The sequence below is a fragment of the Xyrauchen texanus genome, chromosome 30, assembly GCF_025860055.1.
Source record: "Xyrauchen texanus isolate HMW12.3.18 chromosome 30, RBS_HiC_50CHRs, whole genome shotgun sequence".
In the NCBI taxonomy this organism is placed as follows: domain Eukaryota; kingdom Metazoa; phylum Chordata; class Actinopteri; order Cypriniformes; family Catostomidae; genus Xyrauchen; species Xyrauchen texanus.
The window spans coordinates 895753-908592 of NC_068305.1; the positions used below are offsets into that span (position 1 = coordinate 895753).

The following is a 12840-nucleotide window of genomic DNA, read 5'->3' on the forward strand; positions in this document are numbered from 1 at the left end:
TTATGAGGTTTTTGCAGTGTTGTTTTACAGATTCAGATACAAAAGGACATCCAGAAGAAGCTGATGATAACAGTTCTGTAAAATCATCAACAAAGCCAGGAGAGTATTTTGGAGGCCTATAAATAGAGAGCTATAGGATGCACCCTTGCTCCCTGTGACAGGGCGGAGGGTGGAGGGCGGGACGGGGTCGTGATTCTGTACACCCGGTCCCTAATCAGGCTAATCAAACCTCAGAGAGAAAACCAACTGGAGACTGCAGTGGGACAGAGAGAGAGATTTACGGACAGCTGTTCGACACTTTTGTGTGTTTGTCTTTTTGTTTAAGTTCCTTATTAAAATATTATTTATATTCTCAAGCCAGTTCTCGCCTCCTCCTTTCCATGAATCCCTTTACACTCCCTATTTAGTGAATGACTTAACCTCCAGTGTGCTGTCTGTCTGCACTGGTCTCAGAACAGTTATAGGAGAGATATAGGATGCTCCCTTGCTCCCTATTTAGTGAATGACTTAACCTCCAGTGTGCTGTCTGTCTGTACTGGTCTCAGAACAGTTATAGGAGAGCTATAGGATGCCCCCTTGCTCCCTATTTAGTGAATGACTTAACCTCCAGTGTGCTGTCTGTCTGCACTGGTCTCAGAACAGTTATAGGAGAGCTATAGGATGCTCCCTTGCTCCCTATTTAGTGAGTGACTTCACCTCCAGTGTGCTGTCTGTCTGCACTGGTCTCAGAACAGTTATAGGAGAGATATAGGATGCTCCCTTGCTCCCTATTTAGTGAGTGACTTAACCTCCAGTGTGCTGTCTGTCTGCACTGGTCTCAGAACAGTTATAGGAGAGCTATACTGCCCTACAAAACAAAAAGGCAGTAACTGCATTTTTGGTCAAAAATGAGTTATTATCATTTTCATGACATTCAAGGCATCCTTTGTTATGTGACAAAACATCTTATCTCAAATGTGTGTCGTTTTGGAGAAAAATGGTAGTCGTTTGTACAGTAACTGCAAAAAGCCCTAGTGAAACAAAGCAAGAGTACAGTAACATCCATTACTGTATTCTTGTAATGTTTTACCTAACAAAAAATAACCGTGTTGCTGCACAGTGAAGTTACTGTTTCCATGGTGAACACACACAGCTGAATTCGCGGCATCCTCACGGGACGGTTTTAACATTTGCGATTTCACACTTCTAACTTCACACAAATTTTGTTTGAGATGGCACAAAGCCGGGGAAAGAAGATGGCCGAAATGGCATTGAAAAGAAAATACCCGGAGAATGGTAAGTAACAGTGACAGATTAAACATTTAGAGGCTAGGCTATCAAAATATAAACACCTGTCAGCCACCAGGGCGGGACTTCCTCTCAGAGGTCCATTCAGATAGCATTATGCTAATTGACAGGCGATGTTTTAAATAGCTTTGCTTACCTGCCCCTGATCCTCCCTGCTCCTAGCTGTAACTTTATCCTCTGTAACTTCACATCATCGCCGATGCCCTGTCATCATTTTGTTGTTCATGTCACAAAGTTATAATCCAACCAGCGGTGGAAAAATATTCAATAACTAGAAAAGCATGTGGTCCTATTCAAAATAAATTTTCCCAATTTGGGCCTTAACACAGCTTAGCAATGTGAGACTTTAAGCAGCCGTTTCAGCATCAGAACAGCTTCTGGGTGGAAAATATTGACCTAAAATGGTCAAATTAGTTTGGGTTTGGTATATCCATGTTCAGGAAAACAAATGGTTCCAATTATTTCAAATACAGGTATAACACACCCACAGCCCAAGTTGTGGCAAAATAGTTTTGGAGAATCTGTAGTTACCGCCTTTTTCCTTGGTATGGTGCCACGTTTTTGGTAAGTAATACAAAGCAAGAATACATTAACTGCAAACTAGGGGTAAAATATCAAATTAAATATGAGGATTGATATGTACAAAGAATAAGCTAATATAAAGTAACAAAACAGCCACATGTCCAATAATCTACCTACAACTACTTAGGCTGGATGACAGGATAACTTTAAAGTCATTTTTCTCAGTTCTGCACTCTGCGTAGTTACTGCCTTTTTGCTTTGTAGGGCAGTATAGGATGCTCCCTTGCTCCCTATTTAGTGCATGACTTCACCTCCAGTGTGCTGTCTGTCTGCACTGGTCTCAGAACAGTTATAGGAGAGCTATAGGATGCTCCCTTGCTCCCTATTTAGTGAATGACTTAACGTCCAGTGTGCTGTCTGTCTGCACTGGTCTCAGAACAGTTATAGGAGAGCTATAGGATGCTCCCTTGCTCCCTATTTAGTGAATGATTTAACGTCCAGTGTGCTGTCTGTCTGCACTGATCTTAGAACAGTTATAGGAGAGCTATAGGATGCTCCCTTGCTCGCTATTTAGTGCATGACTTAACCTCCAGTGTGCTGTCTGTCTGCACTGATCTCAGAACAGTTATAGGAGAGATATAGGATGCTCCCTTGCTGCCTATTTAGTGCATGACTTAACCTCCAGTGTGCTGTCTGTCTGCACTGGTCTCAGAACAGTTATAGGAGAGCTATAGGATGCTCCCTTGCTCCCTATTTAGTGAATGACTTAACCTCCAGTGTGCTGTCTGTCTGCACTGGTCTCAGAACAGTTATAGGAGAGCTATAGGATGCTCCCTTGCTCCCTATTTAGTGCATGACTTCACCTCCAGTGTGCTGTCTGTCTGCACTGGTCTCAGAACAGTTATAGGAGAGCTATAGGATGCTCCCTTGCTTCCTATTTAGTGAGTGACTTAACCTCCAGTGTGCTGTCTGTCTGCACTGGTCTCAGAACAGTTATAGGAGAGATATAGGATGCTCCCTTGCTCCCTATTTAGTGCATGACTTCACCTCCAGTGTGCTGTCTGTCTGCACTGGTCTCAGAACAGTTAGAAATGCATCTTATTTTCATCATAACTCCATATAAAGTCTCTGAAAGACACATTTATCAGCTTTTGGATGAATACATTTATTCTCAATGTGATAATGTACAGTAAATATAGGAATGCATTTAATAATGTTAATGAATAGAACCGTGTTGAACAGTGATAAAATATAATATAACAATTCATATTAAAATGAAGTGAAATGACCCACAGATGATTTAATGTACAAAATTATAAAAAATAACGAACGTGTTTTTTCAACTTTTGGGGAAGTAATAGGACTACTTCATGAAAATCGACATCATGCTGTTGTGTCATGTGATTCGATAGCGACAGAAGTTTGTTTGTACTTTGATTTTAAATGAACACCATTTTATATATATATATATATATATATATATATATATATATATATATATATATATATATATTAGAACATTTGAAAAATACCTAAATGTCCGGGAAAATAATTATTTGTCCTGGAAAATCTTTTTGTATAATAAAACAGTTTGACTGTGCTGCTAGCAAGGTTTTTGTTACATGTAACATGGTAACGAGTGGGACTCGGGATAGGACTCACTAGTTTTGTCACTTTTTTGTTTGTTCACATTGTGAAACCACGTCAACAGTTTGATTACAGCAGCAGTTAGTCATTGTAGCTGATGCTGATTGCTTGATTGGTTACAGCTACAGTGAGAAGCACACTCGTGAAACTTCCCACTCATTCATAAACAAACTGAATGACCTGGTACATTTACTGACCGACTGAATGAGAGGGGCGTTTACTTGAGCATGTGAGTCTATCTTGTTCATCACGGAGAGGAAAGGGTGGAAGAGCTATTAATGCGTAAAAGTGACTGATGTCTAAGCATGTTGAGGGGTTTCACATGACTCCTGTCAGTGCTGCCAAATACATTAAAAGGCTCGTTCAAAATGAGTAAAGGCATGATGGGAAACGACTTGCTGACGACACAGCTTAATGATCATTGGCTTAAACAACCGTGATGTTTCGTTATCTTCTAAAATGTTACATTTTCTATCTCTAATATCATGTTTTATGTGTATAAATTATATGTGAATATTTCCAACACTGTGACAGTGCGACCTTTGAATGGGGTATGTTTCATATATTTCTGAAGAATCTAAAATATGTGTCTTTATTAAATAAAAAATGGATGGAAAGGCACATCTTGGTACATTAGGTGTCTTTTTCATCACATTTTCATTTTAAAGCAACAGAATGTAAATGATCTACAACAGTGCATGAACGTGAATCACGTGATCTCTGTCTTTGATCTCGTAGTGGCTGATCTTCTATGAGAAGTGAGAATTGTCCGACATGACAGCTCTTATTTGACTCCTCCCCTGACTGCAGCCGTCTACTCTCGTGTACTTTCAAGACGAGGTGTTTGGCACGTACGCCCCCTGCCTCACGGACCCCTTCGAGGACCCGGAAGGCTCCCAAGCGTCCCTGAGACAGCGGACCCAGAGGACAAGAAGTTAGCTCCGGAGGTGGTAAGACCGCTCCGTCCCCCGGTGGAGGGCTGGGAGGAGAATCTTTTGTTAAAAGAGCTATTTCCTTTACCTCTGGGTCACATGGCCCGCAAATGCCGTTCTCACGGCATTGTGCTTTCAGGCCTCAACAGTCTCGGTGCCCAGGATGCGGTGCTCCCGCCCTCAGCCCCACGACTGTTCCCCGGCCGGCCGGTTCAGACAAGTCCAGAGGACGCCAGCATCAGACCTCCTCCTCCCCTGCCGGGTGCGCGGAACAAGGTAAGTGCTTTGAGTTTATTCTCAGCACCAGAGCCTCGGGACGCCATAGCGCTTCCCGACGCCGCGTTACCTGTTCCGCACCGCTGCGAAGCCCCGCCGGGTACGTCCAAAATACTCGTCCCCTTGGTGCCCCTAGCACGGAGCTTAGAGGCATGGCTTTCACTGCCCAGCTCGTCACGGTGGCTGCACCGGACCATCCAACTCGGTTATGCAATTCAGTTTGCCAGGTCTCTGCCCCCCTTCGTGGGCGTTCGTTCCTCCGCAGTGCACGGCGAACATGCCCACTCCCTGCGCGAGGAAATCGCCTCCCTTCTAATCAAGGACGTGATAGAGCCTGTCCCTCCGACCGAAACGAAGAAGGGTTTCTATAGCCCTTACTCGTTGTACCCAAGAAAGGCGGCGGCATACGAGCGATCTTGGACCTGCGAGTTTTCAATCGGACCTTGTCCAAACTCCCATTCAAAATGCTTACCCAGAAACAAATTTTATCTGCCGTCCGGCATCTAGATTGGTTCGCAGCAGTAGACCTGAAGGACGCGTACTTCCACGTCTCAATTCGCCCTCGACATCGACCCTTTCTATTGTTCGCGTTCGATGGCCAGGCGTATCAGTACAAGGTCCTCCCCTTCGGCCTGTCTCTGTCCCCTCGCGTCTTCACGAAGGTCGCAGAGGCGGCTCTTGCCCCACTACGCATACTCAATTACCTCGACGATTGGCTCATTTTGGCCTCCTCGCAGGAATTACTATGCGCACACAGAGACCAGGTGCTCGAGCACCTCGGCTGTTTAGGGTTTCAGGTCAACTGGGAAAAGAGCAAGCTCACCCCGGTCCAGAGCATCTCTTTTCTCAGTTTGGAGTTAGACTCAGTCTCAATGACAGCACGTCTCTCCAACGAGCGTGCTCAGTCAGTGCTGGACTGCCTCGCTTCTTTCGAACCAGGCACCGTGGTCCCTTTGAAACGTTTCCAACGGCTCCTGGGGCATATGGCATCCTCCGCGGCGGCCGCGCCACTGGGGTTGATGCATATGAGACCACTTCAGCATTGGCTCCAGACTCGAGTCCCGAGACAAGCATGGCGCTACAGCACGCACGGCGTGGATGTTACCCCTGCCTGCCGCCAAACCTTCAAACCCTCGACAGACCTCTGCTTTCTATGGGCAGGAGTACCCTTGCAGCAGGTGTCCCGTCACGTTCTGGTTACAACCGGCGCCTCCAAATTGGGTTGGGGCGCGCGTGTAACGGGCGCCAAGAGTCGCAGGCCGGTGGAACCGAGGCCCGCTGCACTGGCACATCAACTGCCTAGAGCTGCTGGCCGTTTTTCTTGCCCTGAAGAAATTTCTTCCATTGATTCGTGGCAAGCACGTCCTAGTCAGGACAGACAGCACCACGGTGGTGGCCTACATAAACCGCCAAGGCAGAGTACGCCCCTCCACATGTCACAGCTCGCCCGCCGCCTCCTCCTTTGGAGTCAGCAGCGACTGGAGTCACTGCGCACCACTCACATCCCCGGCAACCTCAATGTGATAGCGGACACGCTGTCAAGACAAAACTTGCCCGGCGGAGAGTGGAGGCTCCACCCCCAATCGGTCCAGCTGATTTGGGACAGGTTCGGCAAGGCCCAGGTAGACCTGTTTGCCTCCCAGGAAACCTCCCACTGTCCGGCTCTGGTATGCCCTCACTGAGGCTCCCCTTGGGACAGATGCTTTGAGCACAGCTGACCCGCTGGGCTGCGCAGCTACGCTTTTCCCCAGTGAGCCTTCTTGCACAGGTGCTATGCAAGGTCAGGGAGGACAAGGAGCAAGTCACTCTGGTGGCCCCCTACTGGCCCAACCGACGTGGTTTTCGGATCTCACGCTCCTCATGACAGCCCCTCCCTGGCGAATTCCCCTGAGGAAGGACCTTCTTTCTCAGGGACGGGCACGCTCTGGCATCCGCATCCAGACCTCTGGAATCTCCACGTCTGGTCCCTGGACGGGACACAGAGGATCTAGCCGGCCTACCTTCGGCCGTCATAGACACTATTAACCAAGCCAGAGCCCCTTCGACCAGGCATCTTTACGCCCTGAAGTGGCGTCTGTTCGCGGACTGCTGTTCTTCCCGAGCTGAAGACCTGCAGAAGTGCGCAGTTAGGTCAGTGCTCGTGTTTCTTCAGGAGAGGCTGGAGAGGAGGCTGTCCCCCTCCACCCCTCAAGGTGTATGTTGCCGCTATCGCGGCCCACCACGTCACGGTAGATGGCAAGTCTCTTGGTAAGCATGACTTAATCGTCAGGTTCCTAAAAGGTGCCCAGAGGATGACTCCCTCCCAGCCTAACCTGTTTCCCTCCTGGGATCTCTCGGTCGTCCTTATGGGACTCCGGAGACCCCCCTTCGAGCACCAGACGCTCTGAGCAGCTCTTCGTCTGCTTTGGGGGACAGCAGAAAGGGAATGCTGTCTCCAAGCAGAGACTCGCCCACTGGGTTGTCGACACCATTTCCCTGGCTTATCACACCCAGGCCGTGCCCCCCCCTTTGCGGGTCCGAGCCCACTCCACCAGGAGTGTTGCATCCTCGTGGGCACTGGCTAGGGGCACTGCCCTAGCAGACATTTGTAGAGCAGCGGGCTGGGCAACACCTAACACTTTTGCGAGATTCTACAATCTCCGAGTTGAGTCAGTATCGTCCCGTGTTCTCTCAGGTACCGAGCCCGTAGAACTCGGTGATACGTCCACGATATGACCGGATGAATCGCTTGCACCCAGCACCCTTCCCCCTAACCAGGGGAAACAGTGCGCCTTCATTCCCAGGAGATCCCAGGTTTGGGACACTGGTTGACTCCTCCCTAGCCCTCATGGGTCGCAGTTCTGCGGAGGAACTCGCCGACCCAAACCACTGCGGGTACCGCAAGCTACCCTGTACTGGTATAGGTGCCCCACAGGTAAGGCCTCCTGTTCGGACTCCCCCTGTGTGTAAAACCACGGTTCTGTCCCCTCACGAGTTGACTCCGTGTTTCCCTTAGGCAGTTACAGCTGCCTCGGTTGCCGTGCTGTATGCTTCCCCACTCTGCGAGGCTGGATCTACCACTGCACTACTTTTCCGCGTAAGACCTAAGTATAGGCCATGCGATGTATTTGCCACTCAAAATTTGCCTCCCCTCCCAGGTAGGTGTGGCCTCCGCAGGGTCTTCTCCGCCCTAATAAGGGCTAAGACCCCCTTCCCTCAATGCGTGTAAGGGCCCCGGCCGTAGTTGCTCTATGCGAGAAACATAGAGAGAAAAGAGGCCCAGCCAGGCTGGCCCATTCCCATGTTGGCAGCCATCACCTTGTTCCCCCCTCCAGGGTAATGATAAGGAATCCTGATGGCTTAAATGGGGCATTGGGGAAGGGTACGTGCAGCCTGATACAGTTGGTCATTCTGCACGTAGGAATACCTGCTCGCTCCTGTATCAGCAAATCACGTACACGGCTCAGCGCATGGCTCTTTTTAAGTGGACCCCTAGTGTCGCTTCTCTGACACAACGTGGAGAGAGCAAAAGAAGGGGAACGTCTAGGTTACGTATGTAACCTCCGTTCCCCGATGGAGGGAACGAGACGTTGTGTCTCCCCTGCCACGTCGCTGAGCCGAGCCCCTGTTGTGGCCGGACCATTTCCGGCTCCTCAGAAAAATCCTGAATGAACTCCCGTATTTGCGCCGCTTAAATACCCGTATGTCCGGGGGCGGGACATGCAAATACTGGTTGCCTACTCTCATTGGCCTTTTTTCATAGTTCAGAGGTGAATATCGGCGCTCAAGAGAGACCCCTAGTGTCGCTTCTCTGACACAACGTCTTGTTCCCTCCATCGGGGAATGGAGGTTACATACGTAACCTAGACGTTTTCAATTCAGTTGATTGTGCACACCTCCCGCATTCGTGCATGGCAAACTTCTAAATCCGCCGTCTGTGACGCTTTCTTCAATGCTTGTCATGAGGAGGGCAATGCAGCACTTGATGCTGGCGTTGAATGGAGCGTTGACGCCTCGACTGAACTCATGTGAAATGACCAAAAGAACATTATTGAATCTCAAAATGATTATTATTATTATTATTAGGCTAATATTGTTGTGTCATAAAAGTCATGCTCAGCAGTTTAAATGCTGTAGGATAATCATACAGAACACCTGCGATGTTCTTATAATGCTTAAACATTCGACTGAAGTCAGTAGATTTAACATGCAAATTGTAATAAATGAGAAAGTAAAGACATAATCGATACTCATTCATATTATTAGAAGCAATAATACAGGCATCTGAAGCAAGCCACACCAAATTCCCTTTATTTTTCAGCTAATTATGCACAACTGTGCAGATAATTTGCCATACCAGAATATTACAATATTTTAAGTTGGTGCTTTTAGCTTATTCTTAAAAAAAATTAACTCAGGAAAACATGTTTGTGGATCAGTGATTGTCTCACTTTTTCCGCCCCTCATGAGTTTGCATCCCTGTGAGTTATAAGCTTTAGACAACGATGACAGTCAGACCACTGATTGTGTTTAAAAAGAATTCACACTGGGTTGGTGTGGTGGTAATTGGGCCTTAATACTGTATCTCGGGAATTAATTTTCAATAATTCAGCGATCGGTCAGTTTATACTGCAGTTACCACATGTAGTATGCAGAAAACACTGAATCTAGTCCTAAAAATGGCTTTAACAATAAAAGGCATGTTGTGGAATATAAAATATTTGGACAAAGTCTTTTTGAATGTACAAAAATCTAATAAAACTTGTGATATGTCCTAGTGTGATAATTAAACAAAAAAAAGTGTCTGATTTAATTGAATGAATAAATAATCTGCAAGTGATGCACGCTTCAAAATGAATGTGTAGAGCTCATACACTGAAAACACCTCATCATGATCATTGGTGACCTTTATTGATGCGAGAGGAGCCTGCAGTTCCTCGGATGTTGTCCTTGGCTTTTTTGTGACTTCCTGGGTGAGTCGTCGCTGTGCTCTTGGAGGAATTTTGGAAGGTTGACCACTTCAGGGAAGGTTCACTACTGTGCTAAGTTTTCATTTGGAGATAATGGCTCTCATTGGGGTTCTTTGGAGTCTCAGAGTCTTTGAAATGGCTTTGTACCCCTTCCCAGACTGATGTATTTCAGTCACGTCTTTCCTCATCATTTCTGGAATTTCTTTTGGCTTTGGCATAGTGTGCTACTGGGTGAGACCTTTTAGACAACTTCCTGCAGCTGTAAAAGTTGTATTAAGTGTTGATTTGATTGAACGGGGTTGGCAGTTATCAGGTCAGAGTGTGTCTAGTCCAGCTGAACCTTATTATGAATGCAGATTTATAGATTTGGGGATTAAGTGAGCAAATACTTTTTCACACAGGTCCAGTTGTTATTGGATAATTATTTTGCTTCAATAAATAACATTATCATTAAAAAAAACTGTATTTTGTGTTTACTCAGTGTCTTTTTTATGTTAGAATTAGTTTGAATTTTTGAAACAATTTAGTATTAGATTCACACAAAAACAGAAGAAATCAGGATGGGGGCAAATACTTACATGTGAAACACCATTCAAGTGTGAGAGGTTAACAGAAGCTCTGCTCTGATGTATTTGTACTATAAACAGCCCAGAGGGATGGCCCTCACAGTGCCTGATCAATGAGCTTCCTGCTGTCCTGTGCATGCTCCATTTATCAGTCTGATCGGTCAGTGACAACTGACACGGACCCCGGCCTGCAGTGCACAGTGACCCGCTGCGCTTTTGTACTTTTCAACCCTGTCTGCATTTTGCACTTTGAGCTGCTCTAGTTTTAATACCTGTAATAGTCTTATGCAGCCACACACAGTATTTTTATTTGTTATATTGTGTCATTTAAAAAAAAGTCTTTTAAATGTAGTCAGTATTTCATTTAGTAAACTAAAATGGCACATAGCTTTAGTTGACAAAAATTACATTTTAGTTGACGATAATGTGCAAAACGACAAACGCATGTATGAAACTGTAACCAAACTTTTATATTTAAACCAAAATATTCAATTATATAAAATGTATTGATACATTTATGAACTGTTTATTTAAACATGTATCAGACATATTACAGATGAATATGTGTTATATGTAAGATTCATTTAGGTTAAAGTTGAATTTAGATATTACATTTGTGTTTTGGATATAGTGATTCAGGATGTTTGAGTGAGGTAATTAACCCGTTAGTGAAATGAAGCAAAAAACTGCAAAAGGCATAAACATTTCTGAATAAAGCCACAGCGAATTCTGTTATTTTGGGCTGCAATCCTTAAGAAAAAGTGCAGCAAAATCCTGGAGGGACCAGTTTAAGTTTAATATAATAATTTCTGGTTTTGCAGAGCTTGCCAGGTTAGTCACATCAAATCTTTTAAATATATCAAGAGTTATTGTGCGGAGGTCTGGGTATCTCCGCGAGTATTGACGCTGACTGTCACACCTGGAGTCATGAGTTTGAATTCAGGGTGTGCTGAGTGACTCCAGTCAGGTCTCCTAAGCAAGAGAAAAATAATAAATGCACACAAGAATACTATACATTTGAGAGGAGAAACACATGATATGTCTAATACGAGTTCAATGGGAGACCCTTAAATATTTTTGTTTAAAAAATGTCTGCCTCAAACTATGCATGTAAACTTGGTTATGGTTAAAATAGTAGAACTACAATAAAACTGTAAACTAAAAACACAGATAAAGTAATACCTGTTGCATTTATTGCATTGCCTGATAGGGATCATTTGAAATTCTCACATTTTTCTCATTTTTATAGAATTTATGACATGAACATCTTGTTTTTGTGTCTCATATTCTGATATATGTGAGCAGTCCAAATGAACTCTGACTTTCATCGATCTTGACTTCAATACCTCAATCCTCTTGACTCTACAATACAGGACACTAGGCATCCTGTATGGGACATCGTCATTTTGGCCAAAATACTGAACGTCCTGGCAAATATTGGACAGTTGTCAACCCTGTGTGATAGAATGGTGGCTGTGCATTTGGAGATTGTTGTTTTGACGCTATCAAACATGGTGAAAATGATCTGATTACTGTCAAACGTGGTTGTAATTACAAAGCAAAGCTGACACACTTCTGGATTGCATTGAGCATTGTGTGTGTGTGTGTGTGTTTTCATGCAGGTGATGAGGAGTCACGAGGGCAACGAGGCTCAGGCGTGTTACGTCATCATTCAACTCCTGCTTCTCAAACCAAATGACTTCCGCAACCGTGTGAGTGATTTTGTGAAAGAGAACGCTCCAGAACACTGGCTACAGAGTGACTGTCACACCAAACACATGACCTACCATAAGGTAACACAAGATGTTAAACGCTAACAGCATACATCAAACTAATATAAACTATATCAGACTAAATGTAAATGCTTCACACTAGTCAGACTTGTGACAGTTTAGTTTAGAGGTGGTAAATCTGAAATCGATTAAATGAACACTGGAGAAATTACTGTAAATTGTGAAAAGACTTTTCCATCCATTCATAAATAAAAAGTATGGATTATTTAATGTTATAACTGCAAACCGATCTGAATAAACGGTTGTGCTCAGATGCCTGTATATATATCTTTAACATGCTGAAACTGCACTTGACTACACGTGCATCTGGATATATGCCAGGTTATAACACTCTTCTCCATCATTTGATCATTATTTGATGAATTTCTGCTGATATGCTCAATAAAGAATGTACATAAACAACTCTTTAAAAAAATAATCAGTTTACTGCCTGCTTTCCTCGGGCGGTAATAGCACTGCAAATATCTCTGTAAATGAAAGCACAGATTTTTGTTAATAAAAATCAATCCATAATGAACTTAATTTACATAGAAATGAGACAATTACTTGATGACAATTACTTAATTTAACCACTAAAATCCAGAGCGTCCAGGTAGCAGGCCCCCTAAATGGGGTAGTGATAGTATGGTATTATTCAACAACCACTTGCTTGATCTACACAAAAAAGTAGGTGTAATTTTAAAGCTTACACTGAATATAGCAATGAATATAGCTGATCTGACAATTGTAAAATACTACTAAATTTGCTGATAAATTAGAAGTGTTCCATTTTCAGGATTCGTACATTTGTGATCATATTCATATTTAGGACCAGTAAAGATCACACACACACATGTGTCATATTTCTTTGGAAAGCTCTTGATAAGTA

At 44.5% G+C, this 12840-nt stretch overlaps 1 pseudogene; it reads left to right on the forward strand.

Annotated features, from left to right (window-relative positions):
- The window catches only part of LOC127623564 (mediator of RNA polymerase II transcription subunit 23-like), a 105395-nt pseudogene that overhangs the window by 64294 nt on the left and 28261 nt on the right, over positions 1-12840 (forward strand).